This window comes from Thermobia domestica, chromosome 7 (genome assembly GCF_964235325.1).
Source record: "Thermobia domestica chromosome 7, izTheDome1.hap1.1, whole genome shotgun sequence".
NCBI lineage: Eukaryota > Metazoa > Arthropoda > Insecta > Zygentoma > Lepismatidae > Thermobia > Thermobia domestica.
In genome coordinates, this window is record NC_137460.1 from 120,851,273 (window position 1) to 120,873,521 (window position 22,249).

The window sequence follows — 22,249 nt, forward strand, 5'->3', positions numbered from 1 at the left end:
TGATGCTAAGATTTCAGCGGGAGTGTTTATTGGTCCCTAAATTAGAAAATTAATGCTTGATGATAGCTTTGACAGCAAGTTAAACAGTGCTGAGCTAGCTGCCTGGACAGCATTTAAGTGTGTTGTGCGCAACTTTCTGGGCAATAACAAAGGTGAGAGTTACACAGAAATCGTACAGGACATGATACAGAAATACAAAGAGTTGGGTTGTAGGATGTCTTTAAAAATCCACTTTTTGCACTCCCACCTCAGCTTCTTTCCTGCTAACCTAGGTGCTCTCAGCGACGAACAGGGCGAAAGATTCCACCAAGATATAATGGCAATGGAGAAAAGGTACCAGGGACGATGGGATCCTTCAATGATGGGGGACTATTGTTGGGGTCTTGTTAGAGAATGCAACATTTCTTACAAAAGAAGGAAGTAGTATACGTTTTTGTAACCCAATGGAAGTTTCATATATTGTGATAGTTTTGATTGTCTTTTCATGACCTTTTGGTACATTTGTATTATTGTTTATTGTAAATTGTCACACTTGTAAATTATATTGTATATTTTATATATGTGTTTGTGGTAATAAAGCAAAACGTTTTACCTCAACTTAAGAGATCTGAAAGCATTACTATAAGGCGCAATAAACAGTACACACAGTATACATACAAACATATTTATTTCTCTAGAAAGCGATTATTACGAAACTTGGAGGGTTTGTTAAATATGAATCAAAGTATACTTAGGTATAATTTCTATGTTAGTATATGCAAGGGGACAAGATCTTGGGGTGTAAAATAAACGAAAAGGGAAATTTTTGAGGGATTTTCCCGAAAATCCCTCTGTTACGGGAAAATCGTACATGATGGAGAAAAACCGAGTGCATATTCGAATTCAGCGCAAAAAGTTCCTTTAAGAACAGGTATTTCCTTTTATGTAACAAAACCTTTGTTAACTAGTGTTGCATTATAATTAGTGTTGCATCTCCTAATTACGATGTCTGAATAAATGGAGACTCCAGCACTTGTACAACCGTTACAGATTCGAAAGTTACAATAGGTTAGGTTATGATGCGTCTTATATATGTAAAGTGTATCATGTGTCTATTATTCAGTGGAAAAGTATTGGTTTTATGTGTAACATTCTGTACATCGTGATGGAACGGGTCACCGGGTCACTTGCGTCTCGACTTTTGTCCAGGAGAATCGGGTTTGGATGTCGCTTTTCAGACTCGGTGACCCAGATAGATCCAAAGAGTCAGAAAGGCTCAGTGACCCGAACAGATCCGAAGAGTCAGACAAACTCAGTGACCCAGACATCCGAAGAGTCAGACAGCAGATCCAGTGACCCAGACAGATCTGAAGAATCAGTGACCCGGAGAGATGCGAAGAGTCAAAAAGTCCCCTGACCGGACAAATCCGAAAAGTCAGAAAGTCCCCTGACCGGACAGATCCGAAAAGTCAGAAAGTCCTAGTGACTCGGACAGATCCGAAGAGTCAGACAGACCCAGTGACTAGAACAGATAAGAAGAATCAGACCTAGTAAATCGGAAGCAGTCAAAAATTAGCTATGCATCATTACTGCAAAATTTCATAGTAGATTAATTATGTCACTACTCGAGGTCGAACATTCATTTGTTTGATTCCTAGTGTGACACTTGTTAATCAAGATACCACATTTTGAATGTTTCAAATATAATTTAATGTTTATTCGCCTTCTGATATTGAAAACCAACACAGCGATATTTGAACATAGACTAGACCTATGGAAAGAAGATTTAACAAAACGCTATTCGAACTCAGCAGCAAATTTTATATTCTAAATGACAATTTTTGCAGGTTCGCTCGATTAAGTTGTGACGATCCCTCATAAGAAGAAAACTTATGTATCGAACTTTCAGTTTATCTTCTCTGTGATTATGATGCATTTATATTATGTTAAAACTTGTAGTTATCTTTCAGTGTAATACTTTCGATACACAAGAATGTACCTACTAAGAGAGAAAAGAAATTCCAGATATAGCGAGAAGACAGACAGAGAGGGGAGAATTACATTAGAATTATGTTTGTTAGAATTGCCACTAGGAAACTCACCATACTCCCTTATGTCTATTATAAAGTTTCGTTCTCTCTGGGTCACTTCGGGTCATGGCCGGTTGAGAATGAGTCGAAGTTTGTGACCCATTTCATCATTTCTGCGCGAAGAAATGCATACATTAAGTATACTAACTATGGCCTATGAACCCTGAGATTCAATGTTGTGTTCACCAAAGCTCTCCATTGACTTCTGTCCTTAGCCAACTGGATCCAGTCTTTACTTTGTATTCCTAGTTTTGTGAGATTCGTCTTAATATTGTCCTCCTCGCAAAAAAAAAAAAAAATAAAAAAAAGGCTCTATATGTTGCGTAAACACTTAACTCACTTCAAAATAGTAAAAGTTATATTTTTTCCCACACCTAGTGTATAGAATTTAACGTAAGAGGCAGGAAAAGGAACATTTGGAAATTGTGAAATTTCTGGTTACCTTTTACAATCAAACCCCTAACGTTCTTCTAATAGCAATAATTATCTCTGCTTATTTTTTCGTAAAACGTTGGACATTAAATATTACCACACACAACAATCTTCTAATCGTTTAAATACTATGCATTGTTAAGGGTTTTCATTATGTTCCCCGCCTCATTCAATTTTAGTGAATAGCATAAAGATAATAAAGAATTATTATATATAAGATATAAAGAAAGGTATTTAGAAAATGCCGATAAATGAACCAACGATTGCTTCCTGTTCTTTGTTTTTTTTCTTGTGAGGAAGAGATTTTGATACACAATTTGTTACGTAATTGTCAGATGCTCAAATTTCTTCCTATATCGTAAGTCCTAAAAGGTTATTTTAATAGTACTTTTATAAATATCGAATGTCTCACTTTTCAGAATTATCACATTTTTTGTTGTTTCTGAGGCTACAATAAATAATAATAATAATTTAATTTTAATTTGTTTTACCACGATTTCCTAAATTTTATATTGAACAAAGCTCCTAAACATTAAGATTTTGTTTGTAAATTTCAAATGTGTTCAAGCAATATTGGCCAAAATAAAGAGACAGAAAATTATTAAAATAATAATGATTGCAGTCAAACCTTTAGAACATTTTAGAATAATTTGAGTGAAAACAGAAAATGATTCAACTATCTTGTAATTTATGTAAAGCATTTTACATAAAAGAAAACACACAAATTAACAACGTCAAACACCAAGTTCTTTAAACAAATAATTATACAAAATTACACTTACAGATTATTGTTATTGTTGTAATATTATATCATTCGATCCTCGATATGTCGTAAACCTTAAGAATTTAAAATATATATTGATAAATGATTATTTCACATACATGCATTCCTATCTAAAATTTAACCTGGGATCACATGCACTATAATTTCTTTTTATTATTCACAGCATGAAAGTGTAATTTCGAAATTAATTCCAACGAAAAAAATTAATAGGCGCTCAGCATCCATTAAATACCTCCAACGGATGCTTGAGACCCAAAGAACCCATTATAGTCGGCGCCTATGTATATGAATGAAACTGACTGATTTACTCGTCATTTGGCCTTATTCCCATTTTGCCTACAATATCACCTGTCAATTACAGATAAAAAATCATTTCCACCATTTTAGGGGAAATGCAAATTCCCATTAGGTCTAACGATCTTATCAGGAAGGAAATACACACTATATAGAAGATCTGACAGAGTTTCCATACGTATACATTAAAACAAATAGAACAAAATATTTCAAATGTACAAAAAAAATCAAAGAAATTACTACAATTATATTAACAACTTATCACAATGAACAACTAAGTTTGCTACATAAAAAAAAAGATACTCATTTCAAATAACTATGACAAAAGATATTTCAAATACACAATACTGTAACTACAAAGTGTGAATACACACAGTCGTCCAATAGGAGACATAACAGTAGTTAGCCTTTGTCAAAAATACATCACAAATTTACACTGTATTACATTCACTTCTACGCGGTGAATACTTATGAATCATACATCACACATATGCACATAAACAAAATGGAAGATATGTTTCATGATCCCTGCAATTTAGACCAACCCGGAGTCTAGTTATAACGAATCATGGATAAAAGCCCACGGGATAAAAAATTTAAAATTCAAAGGATATTTATTTTATTTAGTATAGTTACTATATTATGTTGTATGTATATCGTAATATAGTTAATATGTATAAGCCAAAAAGAAAGGAAAGAAGAACAATTCAAGAAGTAACGCTGACGTCTAGTGTGATATACAACACAATACATATGCAGGAACCAGTAGGTCTACATAGTCATTATTTCTTTTATGTAAGTTTTTGATTTTTGTATAAAATAGATGTGTATTAAATAGATAATTGTTTTGTCAACAAGGGCTTTTGTATGTAAGTTTCTATCATTTATATATCAGTATGGAAATACTGTCAGATCTTCTGTATAAGGGACATTTCTTTCCTGATAAGATCATTACGCGTAATGGGAATTATGCCAAATGGGAATTTGCATTGCACCTAAAATGGAGAATGTGATTATTATCTGTGATTGACAGGTGATAAAGTATTAGGCAAAGTGAGAAGACGCCAAACTAACGGACAGTCATCCAAATTCCACTTTTTCGTTTTGTAGAAAAAATGAAATTAAATCTTTGAGTTTTACGTCCCACGATTATGCTGGAAAGGTTAAAGGAGACGGTGATGATGAGGAACGAATGGAATGAAGAAAGTGGGAGGAAACGGGAGAACTCCGAGAAAAATAATGCACCTGGTGTTTCGGTTTGTAGAATAATTCGTCGAAACTTCAAAGTTATTCTTGTTTCACAATTACAAATTTCCTTCACTTCATATGATTGCTTAAAAGAAAGAAGAAAAAAAGTAACCATTCTGTCTAGGTATGAGGTATCTCCTGTGCGTGTAACGGCTATTGACCTAACTGAGAAGTCAAAAGTCATTGAAATATTGTTTTCTTCTGCGTTTTTAGCGCTTATCTTTAGGTAAAACAACGTCAAAAGAATTGAACTATGGCCGTTAAATAATACATAAAACAAGAGTAGAACAAAGAGAGTGAGCACCTATCTGTGTGCTCATGATACGGAATGTGATGCACGTGAAAAGTCCACAATCTCTTCAGAAATAAAAACATCTAATCTGAATGGGTGGAAACATTCTCAAGGTTGCACTGTTCTGTAAATAGCCCATCAACCTCACACAGCTTACAAGAGATAAGATAGACACACAGATGCTGTGTGAATGAATTGTTTAGCTGTATACAAACACTAAGATATGTGTATTCACAAATACCGCTACATAAATACGACTACTGTTAGTTCTTCCTTTGTTTTAAGCGTTCATGTTTGTTTTTTTATGGACAGTTTATAAGATGTGATTTTGGTTCAATATACGCACTTTTTTTAAAAGATAAAGAACGCCAGTCGCTTCAGAATGTTTCATCAAGATTCGAGTAAAAAGAAATAAAATTAAAAAAAAAAACAATAAAAAATAGATATTGGGGAAAAAAAGTTTTTTTTTTCCTCACGTCATGCCAGTACCAGAGAAACTTATTATGAGTTTTATCAGTTAATTCTACTGTTTGTAAAATTTTCAATGGTACAATAAATTTACATTTGCATATTCTGTACGCAGGGTTTCTTCCACAAAATTCTGACTAGGAGAAGAACGGGGAGATAAAATGCACTGAGACTATACTTGTTCAAGGAAGTGCACAAGGTAATATATCTTAACCCAGTGGTTCTAAACCGATGTGTCGCGACACAGTGGTGTGTCACGCAGTCCCTTAACGTGTGTCGCAAAATTTTATAATTTAAAAATCATGAAGGATTCAATAATAATTAGTTAAAATCGAGACAGATTGTAACAATTAACATCTCCAGTGGTAGCAACGATGCTCAGTACTACATAGAGTCATTATAAAAACTAATAGGTTTCATTATTATAAAACATGTTATTATTATTATTATTATTATTATTATTATTATTATTATTATTATTATTATTATTATTATTATTATTATTTATAATAAAAAATCAAACAAGTGGGTCATGATGTCCTGGACCTTCAGTAAAAGTGCCGTCAGTCAAAAAAGGTTGAGAACCACTGTCTTAACCTATAATAGCAATTTAATTTTATATATATATATATCCAATATCCTTTTTCAAAGAAGCATAAAATCTGGGTTAGGGAATGTAACACAGGTACACCCAACTCCAAGGAGGATCAACACTTTTCACATTTAGAACAGATAACATCTTAATGTAATTCACAAGTCGGGAAAATCTGTTAAAGACGTACATATACCACTGACATTTCAATGAGACTGCAACTCCAGTTACTAAGTTAATAATAATTGTATATTAAAAAAAAAAAAAAAAGCAGCGCTCAACAAATACCGGTTGGGTGATGGCTATTATGTTTCATGTTGGCACCTCTTTTTACTCATTCAAAAGCTTTCGCGGAATCAGTGTTCGTAGTTTGACGGAAATTTCGTAGGTAAATTTAACAAAAAGAGATATTTTTCGATAAAACTTGACAATCCAGGGAAATTTTCGCGCTGACTAATTGACCATTGTAAATGTTTAAATTTTTTCTTGTTCTTCAAAAATAAATCGACACAATAGCAATAGTGTGCGTATGTTCAAAGTAGCGTAAATTGTATCCTGTTGGCTGGGTGTATTTGTTTGTTTCTTTGTAAATAATAATAATAAAAAAAAGTTAAGGAAAAAAATAAAAAGAGAAGCAAAAAACAAATTTGGTGACACATCCTTTAATATAGATAAATTAATCTTATTACATAATTTCTGTAATATCCAGACTCCGGGAGTACGAAGAAAAAGCTCTCACCTGAAATTTCTTCATAAAATAGTTAACGGAAACTTAAGACCGGAAACATTACTTCAAGAACTATCCTTACGTGTCCCTCGCCGCATAATTCGGAATACCCACGTATTGCAGTTTGCTCGCCGTAAGTTAGCAATTATACAGAGATCTCTTTATTACAGAGCACCGAACTGTTATAATCATTTAATAACTGATCTGGACATTTTTTTTTCGTACTACTCGGTATTTGAAGGAGCAATTAAATGAGTTTTGGCGAAATAATACTTTTGCACTATTTGTTGACAGTGCTTTTTGTTGTTGTTTCCCTGTTTGTTAACATTTCCCTGTATAAAATGGCAAAGTTATGCTGTATCTGGGAATTACTTCAATAAATAAATAAATAGGAATTGGACACTCAACAAACTAGGGAAAAGTTGATAAGAAAAAAGGAAAATTTTGTGTGAATCGAGAGAAATTTTCTTAAGAAAACCTATGAACACTTCGCGGAAAGGGACTGCACTGAAGCGAAAGTAATGTGGTGCCACACTATTGTTCACCTTTTAAAGTATTATAGGAATAAAATATGGTAAATGAGCCAAAAAAGTTTTAAAAAGTGAAAAAAGGTGCTTACACCTAAACAAAAATAGTGCAACCAAAACACAATTAGGACTTTTTATTTAACGTTTTCTTTGCAAGACAAGCTTATTTGGAGATTTTAATGAAAAAATAAAATAAAATGTAGCACCTAAAATTCTTATCTCTAGCAATACTGCACAATTACAATATCCTATCACAGCGTTTGAACATTATATGCGAGTTATTATTAAAGGAGGAATTATGTTTTTCAAGTTATTACTGATGTAGATTTTGCAGTCAAAAAAGATTCACTTGCGTTCCGGTCTACAATTACTACTGAGTTAGCATTTTCATTTGTAATTGTTACGTCAGTATTCCCATGAATTTTTAAATGATAACATTAAAAGATTCCTTAACAGATAGCATTACACTCTTACATGGGCGATGCTGCTCTTAATTTGCAAATAAAGCGAAATATTATTCACATGGTAAGTTAACTATGGGAAACATAGAAGACAACTTGACATAAAACATAAATGATCATTACTTTTCTAAAGTTACGCTTTATCAAAGCTCATCAAAGCAAGTAAGCCGATGTGAACTGGACTCAGAAGAAGCTCTCAGTGTGCAAAGCTGTGGAAAAGAGCCTTTGTTGCCGAGCCAAACCTGTTTCTCGTCCGGGGTCGGCCACCAAATAAAGCGATCCTTATTCCTCGGATGATGAACCATTAGACCCGGTGTTCGAAGTGGAAAAAAAAAGCAGAGGCGGTATGTTTTATTATGATTTTGACTCAACATACCGGCTATTTAAATATTGTCTTGATCACTGAAAAACCAGAGGCGGTATGGCATACCACCGCATACCGTCTCACTTCGACCACTGATACGACCACCAATTTTCGTTCAGATCCGGCCATTAGCTACTGAGAAATAAAAGTACCACATTCAAGCCGAGCCCAGCCGAGCTGAGACTGTCCCGGAAAGAGCTTGGCTAGCAAAGTTGCCAACCTCAGAAAACAAAATTATTTATTTTTGTCTTTAAAATTACGGTATATTACAAATATATATATATATATATATATATATATATATATATATATATATATATATATATATATATATATATATATATATATATATATATATATATATATATATCGTATATTCGTTATACACATCATAATTTTAGAAACAAATATAATACTACTAATACTACCAATAATATATAACAAACGTATCTGGCACTCTTGAGTTTCGAACTGCAAATTGGTGTCTCTGTCCTTACCATTTTTTAATCCTTATTAACACTACTCTTTACCAGTGGCGCAAATCTATTTTCAACATGAGGGGGGGTAAGATGTTCCCATATATTTTTAAGCGATGCTCAACATATTTATGAAGTTGAAAAGCAATGCTGTGGAAGATCAGGGGACCAGAGATGTTTTCAACATTAGGAGGCGGGCAGATTTGATGCTAATTCTAGGGGGACATCAATTTCATCTCACTTTCCTTTGTGACAGTCGGACACAAATTATCACATTTCTCCCCCCCCAAAAAAAAACACATTTCAAATCGGATTATTGGGGGCACAGTATCCCTAGTTCCAAGATTGGAGGGGACATGTCCCCCCTCATCCGCCCGGGATTTGCGCCAGTGCTCTAAACATCAAAAAATATTTTCACCCCCTCGTAACCGTAATTGAATTTAAAGAATGGTGAGTATTCTTTTAAATTCACCAATTCTCAGAGCGTTATTGGTTTATTTTAACGGGAATGGCTGTTAAAAACCTTAGTGCGTGTGTGTGTTTTGTAATTATTTAATGCACATCTATAATTTATTTTCACGTTCAAAAACTGAAAAAAAAGTGTGCTTTCTAAAATTATCGTATATTCATTCGCCCATTACTTCAGGAGCATTATTTCATATAGCATTAAGGCTTAAATTATTGTATATCACGATAAATTATCGTATGGTTGGCAAGCCTGTTAGCCAGCTTTATTCCTTATACGATAGGCTATTTGTCAACCTAATAGTTTTGCTAAGATGCGGCCAATAGTTATCAAGAAATATGACGTACCATATACAAGGTGAACCGAGCTGATACTGTCCATGGCCAAGCTCAGCCACCAAATATAGTCATCTATATTCTTTAGACGATAGGCTACTTGCCTACCAAATTTGATTTAGATTCGGCTAGTAATTACCGACAAGAAAATATCGCATACACAAACTATTACACACATATGAAACTATAAGTTCCCATATGCTTTCGCCGCAGGCTAACAATAGATGTTAGTCATAAACAAAATATTTTATTGTTTGAGCTGAGTTCGAGTTGCGTCCTTATGCAACGCCGAGGTTATGAAGGATGAAAGATCAACTCTCACAGTATAGGACGTTCACCACCACAATATCTCACCTTCAAGAGTGCAAAACTACAACTCTACAAGACTATCCCATCATTCCAGTGATTCCATTGTTATATACGATTTTGACTAAAAGTATTAACTAACTCTATGGCATATGGAACATGGATATTCAATGCCGCAATTCACAAATGCTCTCTATTGACTTCTGTTCTTAGTCAACTACATCCAGTTTCTACTTCATATTTCTATTTCTGCGATTCCCATCCTACAGAGATTGAGTGGGTAAACAGGACCAGTGCATTGTAGCCTAGACAGCATCTACTGAACACTGGTGAATTTGCCTACATTTTACTTTCAACTCCAACAGTTTTATTCCTTTTTCACCTGTTTTTATTTACTTGCCTGAGATAAGTATATCTAAGTGAAAAGAGAACTTCAGACACTTTTGGATATTGATATTCCTAATTGTAATAATAGCCACAGAACTTGCTACTTGGTTTTCGAGACATAGCCTGTGCGTTTTTAAAGGAGCTGACTACTGAAAAAAAAATCAACAAGGAAATAATTATATACAATAATTAAATTGAAATTCATCATAATTTGGCCCATGACAAACACTTCACCATTTTATATCGTAAAGATCAGTTCCACCGGAACTGTAACCGAGTGGTGCTTGGGCGATTGACCGTAGAAATTGACACAGCCTTGTTTTATTACAAGTGTAAACTCTTTAGTCAGTAGTCATGGATCAGAGTTGATGACGATTGGTTTTGGTGGGTGATGGATCAGAGTGGGTCATGGCCTGTGGTGAGTCAGAGTGGGTCATGGCCTTTGGTGAGTCAGAGTGGGTCATGGCCTGTGGTGAGTCAGAGTGGGTCATGGCCTGTGGTGGGTCAGTGGGTCATGTGTCAAGTGTTCATTGACCCACGCCATTTTTGTCATCTTAATATATCGTACTCCCATCTGGGCCTAGGTCTTTCTAACGGTCTTTTCTTTTTTTAAAATTCCTGTTAAATTTCAGGATAAAAATATACCACAGATATTACACAAAAGAAGAATTATCTTCTCGACCCTGTTAGACGCCTTCATATCAAAAGAGTATTAATTGACACGTGCAAGTGAACATTGGTGTGTCCGTTGTCTCGTATTAGCGTATATGTGTATCCGTTTGAACTAAAGGAGAAAGAACTGGTCATTTAATACTTCTGTACTAGTGGCACACTACACCTAACTACGTGACGTAAATAGACTAAAATATACCGGAGAGTAGAAATCTCAGAATAGAAAATGCAGTAAATTAAAGCTTCTTTAAAAGGAAAGTCCTATTATATGACAGACGAATTCATAAACTCTATGGGAAATTAAGAGTAGTATCATTTAATGTAATATAATATTTACTTTCTGTGTCCAAAAATCATGCACTGCAGGTTACATAAAATGCATGATTAACTAGAAGAATTGGTAGATTGTGATTTACAAATGAACAGGAGAATAAACTCATATGATCTGAAATTGAAACAGAGGCCCCTCGCACTAGAGGGCTCTACCAGTGAGCAACTATGTTCCCTACAACTGTCATATACGAAACCTTGTTCCATATGATGTATATTTTAGCCCGTAAGAATAACATATTGAAAGAAGGAGCATACTGATATCGCTAATCCATTTATGAATGCACGAGGAAATAACAGATAAAAATGCCAGTAGTATTTTCATCAGTTGTCAACAGAAAGTACATGTTTATCACAAGTTTTAACTTATGTGATGCTTCATACATTGTCTACAACTAGTAAGCAAAATGTATTTTACATACAAATACATAGAGCATAACTATTACTAAAATTCCTTACCGAAGATATATTGTAGCTACTACAGCTCTGCTCCAACTGTACGTTAAATAATTTGACGGCAAAAGTAAGAAATTCTCAGATTTGAATACAAGAACAGGCCACTTTCCTGAACTTTCTAAGATATATAAGAGCAAAAATAAACCATTTTTAGATTTGAAAGTAAGGACAAGTCATTTTTCTAGTGCATTCTAAAAGATTTGAGAAGAATATGCCATTTTCAGATTTGGGAACAACAATAAACGATTTTTCTAGAGGAAGAATATATCATTTTCAAATTTGAAAGCAAGAACAAACTATTTTCCTACTAACCTTGTAAAAGATTTGAGAACAAGAATAGGCCATACCTAAAAGTCAGAATAAACCATTTTCCTACTATTTTGTGAAATATTTGAGTGCAATAATAAATCATTGCATTTTCAAATTTGAAAGTAAGAATAAATAATTTTCCTACTGTCTTCTAAAATATTTGAGAGCAACAATAAACTACTTTCCTACTGCATTTTAAAAGGTTTGAGAGCGAAAACAAATTACATTCCTACTACATTCTAAAAGGTTTGAGAGCAAGAATAAACCATTTTCTACTGCCTTCTAAAAGATTTGAGAGCAAGAATGTACCATTTTCAGATTTGAAAGCAAGAATAAACCCTTTCCAGCTGCATTTTAAAAGGTTTAACAGCAAGAATAAACCCTTTCCAGCTGCATTTTAAAAGGTTTAACAGCAAGAATAAACCAGTTTTGAGAGCAAGAACGTAATAATTTTCAGATTTGAAAGCAAGAATAATCCGTTTCTTACTGTATTCTAAAAGATATGAGAACAAGAAGAAGCTATATCCAGATTTGAAAGCAAGGGAAACGATTTTCCTACTGTCTTCTAAAAGATTTGGGCAGCAAAAATAAAACATTTTCCGATTTGTAAGCAAGAATATACCATTTTGCTATTGCCTTCGGAAAGATTTGAGAGCAAGAATAAACCATTTACAGATTTGAAAGAACAAATCATCTCCTTACTGCACTTTAAAAGGTGTCAAGATTTAAAAGCAAGAATAAGCTATTTTCCTTCAAAAGGATTTGAGTGCAAGAATATATGTAGTATTTTTAGGTTTGAACGCAAGAATCCATGTTCGTGCTATATTCTAAAAGATTTGAGATCAGGAATAAACCATGCTCAGATCTGAAAGCACGAATAAACGATTGCCCTACTGCTTCCTAAAAGATTTGAGAGCAAGAATATTCCAATTTTCAGATTTGTAAGCAAGAAATAAACCATTTTTCCTATTGCCTTCGGAAAGATTTGAAAGCAAAATTAAACCATGTCAGATTTGAAAGTAAGAACAAACCATTTTCTTACTGTATTCTAGAAAGTGTCCAGATTTGAAAACAAGAATAAGCAATTTAACTCGTGCACCCTAAAACGTTTGAAAGTAAGAATAAACAATTTCTTTACTGCACTCTGACATGTCTATAAGTTTTTTAAATATCATATAACCAGGAACATTCTATGGGTATATTTTACATAATTTATGAATGTTTGAAGCGCAATGTAAGTCTATTTCTTAAGTACAGACAAACTTTAATCTTCAATTTCTGCACTTCATCCAGGTGAAGATAATCCTGGGACAGGTTTACCAGTTGAACTCCTTTTACTTACTCTTGTTTGGGCAACTAATTTTATGTTCTCTGCTTTTCTTCTGAACTCCTAAACTCTCCCAAATACGGGTAAGCTTATAGTATATTTATATTACACTTCTCATTCAATGGTGATGGTACTGTAGATCTGTTAATTTGTCGTGTGTCTAGGATATAGATACAAAATTTTATAGTGTGTCTCTAGGACATAAAATAAAAGCAGAAACCACTAAACTGATGAATACTAGTCTACAGAGAATACGTCGTAATGAGAAAACTCGTTTGCGCTGTAGTATCAACATTGTTTTAACAGGAGTACCTACAGGAAGGTACTTTTGGAAAATAGTATGGAATATTGGGGGAGCAGAATGGTAAATTTCGGGAGAGGGGGAAGCAGAATGGTTTATTTGGGAGATTGCGTCCAAGCCATTAGTGGATGGGCACTTGTTTTCCATATAGTTTTTCTTTACATTTCTCTAATGGACATCTTGTTTTTTTATTCCCGTAAATATGGATCTGGCTATAGGAAAAACTTACTACTTTATGGATATCCGCTACACCTACCCCCCCCCACACACAAAAACTACAATTATTCTTTCCCTGACTCTGTGATCTACAAACTCTATCTAGGAAGGCATGGTAGCTCTGTCTTATCTTCGGTGTAAAGGATCGTAGACCAAGGTGACCAGACGTCCCGTTTTAGCCGGGACAGTCCCTTTTTTCCAACCGTTGTCCCGTTTTTTTCTGATTCTCGAAAGGGACGCCTAAATGTCCCGTTTTTAAGTAAAAATGACCAATTTGTTACATAATTATTATTCAAAATATAAAGCGTCAATGCAAATTCTACTCTCTTCCATACCAACACTCGTTGCCAAAGTTCAGCCGTGTCTACAACTTTAGAATTTTCAAATGGGAATTAAGTGTTCGTGGTTCAAGTGGGAATTGAGTGGGAATTCTGAGTGTTCAACTAGTTAAAAGAATTGTTGGGTAGAACTTGCAATCGGGAACCATTATTTGTTATGTGGTACACAGTGTTCGAAGTCGAAAAAAAACAGAGGTGGTATGTTTTATTACGATTTTGACTCGACATACCGGCTATCGAAATGTTGAAATACAGTGAGGGTATGTTGCCTAAAAGATTGCATTTCAATTTACATAATGACTGGAAACCACTGGAGAGCTTCTGTTTAGTTACGGGGGGAAGGCATGGAGGGACTTTGATCCCTTGCCAACAACTTTTTAAAAATAATTAAAAAATATCCTCTTATGTTGAATTATAGAGAATTATACACGAAAATGCTCAAAAATCGAATTTTTATATTAATAATTTCCTGCGGGAAAGCTCCCGGACTACCCATTCGTTTGAGAGGTATTCCAAACCCCCGGAAGAATCGCTTCCACAGCAGACACCCCCTAAATCCGTTCATGACCAAAACATGACATTTATATGATTAAGAGAAGAAGACACACACACATACATACGAAAGAAACAATTCAATATGGCATATCAAAATATAAACTAGATGAACTTCTTTGAAGACACTTCATTTTAAGAACAAAAGGTAGGAAAAAGATAGCAAAAATGTCGATGTTGTCAGCTTAGTAATTATTTCTACAGAAGAAATCTACTCTCCCGTGACAGTATGTCTTGATCACTTAAAATCCAGAGGCGGTATGCCTTGATCACTGAAAAACCAGAGGCAGTATGGCATACCACCGCATACCGTCTCACTTCGACCTGGTGATACACGTAAAGTTAGAAACGGTGTGTTATCACTCTTACTTGTGTATTTTGTGAATTGAGAATACTGCTGAGTCCCAAAATGCAATCTGAAAGTCAGATATCCCCCCGCCCCCAATAGCCGATTCGTATGCGTTCCGTTTTCGCAAGTGAAAATTCTGGTCACCTTGTGTAGACTCGATCCCAGACCATGTTATCTTGTGGTGGACAACATTATTCTTATGAGTTTTCTTGGGATTGTCCCATTGCTTCTGATTTTCTTACATCATCAACTCTTGTATATAACATCCGCCTTTTAGTCTACAGGATATACTAATGGGATGTTAGACTACATTTTTTATTTTATTTTATTGAAAATAGCTCAAAACCCTTGCAACGTAAATATGTTTTACTTATTTTAAATGCAAATTTCAAACTCCTCTTGAGTATAACATTTTAACCCATTATCATTAAAAAAAAAAAAAAAGTTAACTCATATCTGTTAAATTACATAAGCTGGAGATACTGCTTGGGAAATGCTGGAAAAGACGGTACTGTGTGTGGTGACTTAGCAAGGAGTGACTCATATCTCGTGAATCTTTTACATTTTCATCAACGGTCGTCCAGTAATCTACAGAGTCACTGACGTCAATGTGTGACTCCTTTCAAATGCATATTCTTGATTAAGAAAGAAAGAAAGAAAAACATGTCTGTTGCTAAGAAAGAAATGAAGAAAAATACTCCGAATAGAAGAGCTGATGAATCATTACAAAGAAATATTCTCCGATGTTGATGTTACTAAAGACATTAAAACCCAAGCGCAGAAACTTGATGATGAAAGTAAAAGTACGCACTTAGAGACAAAAGGGATTTTTTATCCTTTGGTCAATATTCTTTTACTTATAAGTAATGGTCCTATTCAGTGGCGTAGCAGCTGCCCCCGCAACCCCCGCAGCGGGGGGGCCCCGAGGTATACGGGGCCCCGAAGTCTTGCGATGAATAAAGATTTAAGGAAGTAAAGCTTCAACCTTACTTCTGTCGGCTTTACAACTAGGGCCCCTTCTCTATACTTTGCGGGGGGTCCGCAAGAGTGTGCTACGCCACTGGGCCTATTCATAAACGCACGCTTATGAAACTCAACGTTGCTAAATATATACTGAGAAAACGCATCAAAAATGCTGGGAAGCTTTAGCCAATCAGAAAATACATAGAACAGCAGAATTATCTATACCTCTACAACGTATACATACAAAAGGCCCTCTACCCCGAATTCGAGACAGGCCATAGATGATCGTAGACATTCAGAAGGTGTGTACCTTACCTTCCTCCCCCCCCCCTCATCAAGTATGTTACTTTACAAAGGCTAAGTAAAAGCATTAATTACATTGGAATGAGGGTAGAACAAAATAACCTTCCCAGCCCACGGAGGCTCAAACTCAGGCCGTCGAGTTGATAGGTGGACGCATTAGTGAGTGACTACACCACCATGACGACAAGGCCACGATTTTTTTAATTAGATACCATTCCCACATTATTGGCATTAATACTTTATAAGAACTTTTGGAAGCATACAACCAAACCCACTGTAAGTGATGTTATTGCGAGTTTTTTTGTAGTAGAAAATATGTTAATAATGCAATAAAGTTAACTGGAAAATAAAATCACAAAGTTTTAGATAAAGGATGAATTATAGCTCAATCGATATACAATCGACAAAACGAAGCTAAAGTCAACGGGCTTAACGTGTACTTTTACACGACATGAAGAAAGGTGAACTTGGAAGCGTAATTTCAGATTTTGTTTGGGAAGCAGGAGGGCAACGTTCTCTACCGATGTAGGTAGGGTTCACATTTTCTATTAGCAGATAACTAAATAATCCAGGGTGCGAATTACCGGGGGGGGATGAGGGGGATTTTCCCCCTCAATCACATTTTGTTCCCCCCCCCAAAGAAGTCAGCTGAAGTATCCCCACCGGGGATGCTCGCTTTCCCCCTCAAACTATGCTTAGTATAACTCCAAATTTCACTGATTTTTGTTATTTCTTATAAATTTAATCTTCTAGCTGTATTTCGAAATAATCGATGTAAACTGTTCAGTTTTGGTCATTTCTACTTACCACCTAATTACCCACTATTTTCAACGTTGTTTAGTAGAACTATATTATTACGACTACGGTTGTTACTTGCAACTGTACCTTCGTACCCTTCAGTTCGTCATCGTTTGTGAATTTGAATGTACTAATTGCGTATAACAAAGCCACATATAGATTTATAGATGTTCTTAGCGGTTGGCCAAGAAGAAGTAAACAAATAGCTTCTTCCACCATACTTGGCGAAGTTCGGATATGTCATATTCATCCTCTATATTTGTATCGATTATCATCTTATTTTAATTTTTGTTATAACATGTTATTTCATTTTCCAGTGTACTCTTTGTTAGCACATGGTCTTCATTCCCTAGTAGGTTGTGTGTATGCAACTCAAAAGTTGCATTTAATTTGTGATAATTAGCATAGTAATCACTGCTTTTACAGTTTACGGAAATGAACTTTTGAAACTGTACTCAAAATCTGAGATATAGGCATTCTCTCGTAAGTATATGTTAACGTACACGTTGGGGGATACGCTCCTAGTGAGCAGACATGTTAATGAAGGTGATTTTTAGGTGAATAAGCGAATAATTCAAGATTTGTTTCAGCATTTGTTAATACGACTGGTTCTCCGTGTCATTGTCCGTGTCTGTATAAGCATTTCAACTGGAGCGGGTTTTTTTAAAGTTAACCCTTCATTTTTCCATCTTTTCGCTGTACAGTTTGCTGTCCAGGCAATTAATGTTGTCTGAAAAACTTCAGTGTAATGTTTTATTTTATTTGAATAATGTAGGGGGGCGCGGTGGCTCAGTCGTAGAGCGTTCACCTCTGGTGCTTGGGGTCCCGGGTTCGATCCCAGCCCCCGCCAAGTGAACTTTGTGGTGGACAAACACCGTGCTCGTGGGTTTTCTCGGGGTTCTCCCGTTTCCTCCCACTTTATTCATTCCACCATTTCACTCATCTCTCATTATCACCGTCTCCTTTAGCCTAATCGGCATAACCGTGGGACGTAAAACTCAAAGATTTCATTTTTTTTTTTTTTGAATAATGTAGCCCATAGTGAATCAACTCATCTTCAACCTAACAGTAAAGTAATTTTTTAAGTGTTGACTTTCCGTGCCCATCACGGAATCGATATTTGGAGAAAAAAAGTCGTGATGAGCACAGCTTTAGCGGGAAGTAGAAGCACAAGCTCGAAATTTGAATTGAGAGATTTTAAATATTTGGCCTTCGATTTGACCTTGATGTGAGAAATCGGGACCAGCAACATTCCATTTCTTATTTGATAGGCTAATATCTAGATTTTCTTTTTAAAAAAATGTCCGGTTTAACTGATAATTTTAGTGGTTTTCACAAGACTGAAGTAGGTTTCTTTTCGCAACCTGTATGTATTAATGCAAAGTGGAAGCTTTCAATATGAGTGGAAAAATTAACATATGCTTGTGATCATGGCTATTGCTCGAGCCGAATAACTAAATAAACCTTTGAGAGCTACGGGGACAAGAGTGGGTACAACATTAAAACACGTTCAGAAAGGTTTAGTGGGGTGTGTGTATGTCACACAATATATATGTGCATAATTATTGTCGGTAGATTTATTAAATTAATAAATCTCTTATTTATTACACATGCCACACACACACACACACACACACACACACACATATATATATATATATATATATATATATATATATATATATATATATATATATATATATGGGGAGTAAGGCATTTATTGTCTCATTTTGAAATTTGAACCTTCAGACTATGTCCTTTGGCCTAATTTTATCCCCCCCAATATAGGTTATCTAATTCGCACACTGATATAATCAATATAAAACTCAGGGATGGGGGAATTCAACCGCGTCTTTGCACCTCCTTCTCATAAATGAACTACAAATATTAGAAAAAACAACAATTGAACATATTGTGCAAACTCAAACAAGGGATTTTTTTTGAAATCGAAAAATTAAATTTTACAAACAAAAGGAAGAAATAGACCGATTCTTTTATTCCCGAAATCCAACAATTTTTCTCGTGTTATATAAGATGGAAATCAGTTTTCTATACGATCATTAGAGTAAAAAAAATTAAGGTTAGTGAACAATAGAACAGATAACAAGTGCAAAAAAATTTTTTTTATTAGTATTCTTTTTAATTCTTTTAAAAATGATACATTTTATGTTACTTTCCTCTTTCTTGAAGGTCAAAACAAAGCAACCTCTAGTTCATGGGATATTTTACGCTTATTTGCATTCAAATTTTGAATAATGTACGTAAAATGTAAAATGATGGGAAAACTTTCAGTTACATTATTATATTGTTTTGTTTCTACGTGCGTCACTTTCAAAGGTTAGAGAAAATAATGAACTTTTTTCTACTTAAATAATATAATAAAGTTTTAAAAAATTCGCAAGGGACATTCCCAACTGTAAAACGATTTTGTTGTAAGAACTGCAAAACAGATCTAACAGTTTGCTCAAGGTTATCAATTACTACAATGTTGCAGCTGCTAATGATCATACATCATAATAATGTTATGGTGCAATAGAATAAGTTGATCGTAAATTGGATTGTAAATTCAGATTATATATATATATATATATATATATATATATATATATATATATATATATATATATATATATATATATATATATAGTAAAACCTCTCTAAAGCGGACAGCCGTGGGGAATCAAAAATTGTCCGCTATAGAGATGTGTCCGTCTTAGAGAGGCTTCAATATTTTCTTACGCAAATTAATAAACAAGGTAATATGCAATTAGAAGAAATATTTTTGCATGAATCACGTATTTATGAATATTACCAAAATGTTACTGTTCCTGCATTATTTTGCGTCATCCAATTCCCTATGTTCGAGGCACAATATGGGAATAAGATGTTAATAGTTCTCTGCGCTTTATACTTATTGCTACTTACTACGTTTTTGGTGTGTTGCTTTAATTTGTGAGTTAATTGCAGTTCATTATTTTTTTTTTAAGACAATATGCGTACCCGTGGTCAAAAATACTAAACTTGTCTTCTGCTTCGTTAGAGATTCGGGACAGTAGAATGATGTGTCATCCCAAACAGTGGGCAACTGTCAATCACTTTTGTTTCTGAAAAGGTTGGGTGGGAGTGAAATGCAAGCAGAGGACATAAGGGTGTTGTGAAACAGGGTACCTTCCTCTGGGTTGCTGAACAGACAGTTCAGAAGGCAAAATGTTGTCACACCATGTTCTTCCTTGGTGGCATACGTATGAATTACTAAAAGTGTATTTTTACTATAATTTTCAACTTGTTTCTAGAGAAAGTGTCCGTAATACGGAGGTAAATAATACCTATAAAAGACAAGAAAGACTGTCCGTGTCCGTACTAGAGAGTGTCCGCTTTAGAGAGGTTTGCCGATAGGTTTTTTCCTATTACAGTGTCTGGGGATTAGAAAATATGTCCGTTGTGGGAGGTGCCCGCTTTACAGAGGTGTCCGTTAGTAGAGGTTTCACTGTATATATATCGGGTGAACCTGAAACATGTACACAAACTCCGGGAGGTGATTCGTGATATGAAAAGAAGACAGAAAGCCCTGCTGTATATTGTCGAATTCTGCGTCGTGTACGAGTGACAGGAGTGTTAACTTGGAATCGACAATCGAATCCTGACAATCGGAACGGAACAGAAAGATATGCTCAAACTGGGGGAAGTGATTCGTGATATCAAAACTAGTAAATGTGGCTATGAACATCAGCAAAATGGTACATTAGGTAGTTGCGAAGACAGATATAATTTGTGCACATCTTTCTGTTCCCTTTCTAATTGTCAGGATTCCATTGATGACTCCCATTTGGCACCCCTGTCACTCGTACACGACGTGGAATTCGACAATATACAGCAGGGCTTTTTGTCTTCTTTTGATATGCGTTGTGAACAATGCTATAGTCGCAAATAACCCACAGCTTTTGTATACCTTTACCACACCATACCATTTGCATAACATACCATTTGCAAGACTGACTGATAATGTTTAACCTGATCTTAAGTTAAAAAGCACAAGGAATGTTAAGGGCTATTGTTACATTTTCTGTTTGGAATTCGATGTTGTTTATGATGTTTAAAATATTTTAAATGTAGTTTGATTGGTTTAAAGTTAACGATGCTTTCAGAACCGAGGCTACACGAGACATGAACTTACAGCTTAAGGGTCTTGGTTAAGCTCACTCCGAGTTTTTTCTCCTTTTTTGAAAATTTTAGTGAATCATTCAAACAGAGGGAAGAAAGTGAGCCAGGTAGCACCGTATTTACAAAATACTATGACCCATAGATGGCCATTTTGCACTGGCTCGCTCCGGCTCCCGCTCACTTCTTTCAACTGGACTCGCGCTCACTTCTTTCAACTGGGCTTGAGCTCTCAACAGATAAAAAATATCGTTAATTTAATTTAATTTAATTACCCGATTTATTAGAATGCTTAGAAATTGATGGAAGACAATTTAAAAAGAAAACACACTCCATCAAACAAACCAAGACGTTCTATTAATCCACAAACATAGAACAGAAAGAAGTGACCACCAGACACTTGTTGAAATTACTCGTAGGTTGACAATACAGAAAAGTCCCGGAAGAAACACGATTTCGTGAGCAGTTCCAATATAATATTACGCAGTGGCGCACCCCATGGGGAGGGTCCACCAACTCCGACACTCCCCTCGAACTTGGTAACTCCACTAACATTTGTGCACTTTCTTAACATAATTATACTTGTTTAACAGAGAAATGATTGATGTAGGTTAAAGATTTCATTTTACTTCTCATCTGTACTCTTATATAGGTGGCAGCACTTATTACTTGTCGTGTTTTCGGGTGCAGAATAGCCCAGAAAAAAACTTTGGACCCCTCCCAACAAAAAAATTCTGGGTGCGTGCCTGATATTACTTGAGTATTTTCTTTGTCGGCTACAGTTGAAAATATAAAACTAAGTGGTACGAACAAATATGTCAAGTGCAGTTCTCTTTAAAATCATTTTCGCAGTCTTTTGGTACTTCTTTGGTCCTTGTTTGATGACTTCTTTCAGTTCAACGTGTTCGGTCGAAAACGTTTATTGGTCATGTTCATTACGACTTTTCTT

General features: G+C 35.0%; 1 protein-coding gene across 1 annotated transcript in view; it reads right to left on the reverse strand.

Annotated features, from left to right (window-relative positions):
* The window catches only part of LOC145690373 (ATP-binding cassette sub-family G member 1-like), a 225,736-nt gene that overhangs the window by 53,473 nt on the left and 150,014 nt on the right, over nucleotides 1-22,249 (reverse strand). The window lies entirely within an intron of this gene.